Here is a 3,696-nt window from a genome sequence, read left to right on the forward strand (position 1 = left end):
TGATGAGGTTATTTACAAAGGATAATTTGTTTGGAAAAGTGGCTGGTTATGTTTGTGTGATTGAGTTCCAAAAGAGAGGTTTGTTGTACTCACACATATTATTAATTTTGGCAGATGAATTAAGGCAACTGAGATTAGTCATTATGATCGATTATAGTATGTGCAGAGCTTCCTGGATAAGGAAATGTTTTTTGAGTTACATGAGATTATTAGACAATGTAATGTTCATGGCCCATGTGGTGCACTAAATCCCATTGCTCCATGCATGACTAATGGGAAATGTAGTTGTCGTTATCCGCGTGCCTTCTCTGAATCTGTTGTGGTGGGTAGCGATGACATCAAATCCATCATATCTCTCTTTAGGTTGATCAATTAGGACCATGATCAACTTCAAAAATCGAAAATTGGCTAAAATAGCGGGGTCCGAGATTCGACGCCATGCATGTATCCAAGTCAGCAATTGCTTCCTTTGTTGTCCTATATTTGAAAATGTTCTTGGCAAGAATAAAGGAAAGTTGTAGCAGATATGTGAATCTCTCTACTTGGTGGCCGCATGGAATTCCAATGGTCCAGACAAACCAAGAAAAATTTGTAATTCTTCTAAGTTTGTGGGATGTGGCCATTTCAATATGGCTTCAACTTTCGTTGGATCCATACAAATGCCACCTTCCAAGATTATGTGGCCTAAGTATTGGATTTCTTTTACAAAGAATTCACATTTACTTTCTTTGGCATAAAGTGAATGCTTCCTGAGTAACTCAACAAATACTTGCCGTAAGTATTCAAGATGTTCTTTCTTAGTGCAACTATCGACCAAGATATCGTTTAGGAAAACCACGATAAATTTCCCTAAAAAGTGTTTCAAGACACTATCCACCATGAGTTTCATGAATGTGGCCGGAGCATTAGTCAAACCAAAGGGCATGACTAAAAACTCATAGTGACTAAACTTAGTTTGAAAAGCAGTCTTTTGGACATCCGCTTCCCGAATTCTCACTTGATGATATCTGGATCATAAATCAATTTTCATAAAGTACTTTTCTCCTTGGAGTTGATCAAACAACTCATCTATTCCTGGCAAAGGGTACTTATTCTTAATCGTGATTTGATCAAACCACGGTAGTCTACACATAATCTCATAGTCCCATCTTTTTTCTTCACCAATAGGATTGGTGAGCCCAAGGCGAAGTGCTTGGTCGAATGAATCCATTTTTAAGGTATTTCTTTAGCTGTCGTTCTACTTCTTGTGCTTCCTTAAAACTAAGCCGATAAGGAGACTTACTGGCTTTGAGCTAGGTATTGCCTCAATTGGATTCTCGCGGGACAGGAGGTAATCCTTCCGGTAATTCATTTGGAAATACATCTTTAAATTGTTGTATTAATTGCTTTAAGGATTCATTAACTTTTTTATTGTTAACATACTTTGATTGAAAAGAAGTCATGTAAACACTATGCTCTCTCAAACCAATTATGTTTTCACATGCGGAAAAGGAAATGACATCATCAAGAATCATGTAGCACAAAAAGATGTTTTCTACTTCATTACCTTCTTGTACAAGGCGATTGAGTTCCATAGAGCATTATAGTTTAAATCTAATGCGCGAATAAATCCATGAATTTTTTGAAAGTCATCCATACCTTTTAACTTGAGAATGATTCCTCTATAATTGGAGATATACTGAGTCAATGTGAGATTTCTCATCTTAGAATTGTTCCACGCTTCCCAATTACGATCTATCTCATTCTCAGGAAGAAATTCTTTCATGAATGCACTTTCAAAATCAGATTATGTAGTAGGCCGATTTACGGACTCCAAACTCATTCACCACTTATATGCTTTACCTCCTAGAGTTAAGCTCACTTTAAGCGCGCGTATCTCCTTTGGAGTTTGATGCAATCGATGCAAATCCTGCCACTTTTGTAAAAAAGTGTTAACCGCATCCTTATTGCTTTCCTTCTCCTCCTCCCCATTAAAAGCTGGAGGTTTGAGAACTTAAAATAGCAACAACATCTCTAGAGTGAGATGTACCGACATTCATGTTGCCCCCTTCTTGGTGGGTGGGCATCCTTCCTATTGAAGCACTTATGGTAGTAGAAGCTTGCATGTTATCCTTTAACTCCTGAAGAAAGAGGAGTATCTTAACGTACTTGAACTCAATGTCTAAAGTACAAGACTCTAGAGCCTTGAACTGTTATCATCAAGAAGATAATCGTCAATCATCATGACATCAGGATCGACCACTGCCTTTGCCATGTCCGACAAACGATTGAGATCTCCACTTACAGATTCATTAGGGTTATTAGATTCCATATGAACCCTATAAATGCGATGTAAGAGACCAACCTCAAGTCCAAGCTCTTGGAAATCAACCGAATTGTTAACTCGAAGTGAAATCGTCGGTGCGAAATAAAATTGAGATAATTATCGATGAAGCACCTCTCAATCTTCGTAAAAAGGCTCTAAATTCCACTTGAGTAATTCACTGAGGGAATAGCCTCTTGGGTACAAAGGTTTAAACCTTTGTACGATATAAACCTTTGATTTTCTTTTCTTTTTTTAATAAATCTCTGAAATTTGGTGAAGCTTAAGCGCTACCCTACAACGCAACGGCTCCAACAGTTTGATTGTGGGGCTGGCCGCGTCTCTCAGGCGACATTTTTTTTTCTTCCCAAAGCAGGCGTTGAGGGTGGTGGCTGGGTCGTTTGTTTAGCCACGAAGGCCACGATATGGTGTCCGCTGGACTGTTGTGCCGGCTTACTATATGTACACCATGCTGGTTGGTGGTGTTGTGTACACCGCAGATTGGTGGACTCTCCTCAAACTCAGCCCATGTAGTAGGCCGATTTACGGACTCCAAGTGAGAGATGGGGAGAGAGACAAACTCTCCTCCCCTCCACGTCTTCATGCCAGAGAGAAAAGCTCTCCTTCCCTCCACATCTTCATGCCTTCAGCGCTTTCGAGCTTCTTCCCTATCTGCAGCAACCAACCTTCGGCCATGTTGCTGAAGAATGCGCTCTAAATGCAATAGGGCCTCATTCTTTGCCACTATCTGATGATCATTTAAATACTCTATAGTCATTTGTAATGCATGAAAAAAATCATCCGAAAGTTCCGATGAAAATCTTGCCAAAGAAGGCCGGGAGAGGCTGGCTCACAAAACACCAAAATTGTGACAAATAGTATCTCAATTGCGAACCGGTTTGATGAAACGCGGACTCTTGCATACATATAAACCATTATTCATCACTTTAGATATGCATGCTCCCTTTAAAGTAGGAATGCTAAGACAGCTATTCTGATGACGTGTTAGCTTAAAGGAAAGGGAAAGACCTTCGTTTGGGAGATTCTTAGCAAAGAAGTTTTATAAAACTTAAGGTAGCTATAGCTATAGCTCCCATTCTCCAAGTTGTCAATCCGAATCAACCCTTTGTGGTAGAGAGACGGATGCTAGTAATGATGCAGTAGGAGCACTCCTTTTACAAGGGGAGAAACATATTGCATTTGAAAGTAAAAAGTTGAAAAGATCTCAACAAAATTATTCAGCTTATGAAAGGAAGTTATAATTCATGCCTTAAAGAAGTGGAGGCATTATTTATATGGTAGCAAATTTGAGATAGTCTTTGACCATGAAAGTATCACATGGCTATCTAGTAAAAAAGAGTTGAAAGGACGCAAAGCTCGATGGGTAGAATTTC

The sequence above is a fragment of the Cibotium barometz genome, chromosome 60, assembly GCF_041138505.1.
Source record: "Cibotium barometz isolate CiBa-2024 chromosome 60, ASM4113850v1, whole genome shotgun sequence".
Lineage (NCBI taxonomy): Eukaryota > Viridiplantae > Streptophyta > Polypodiopsida > Cyatheales > Cibotiaceae > Cibotium > Cibotium barometz.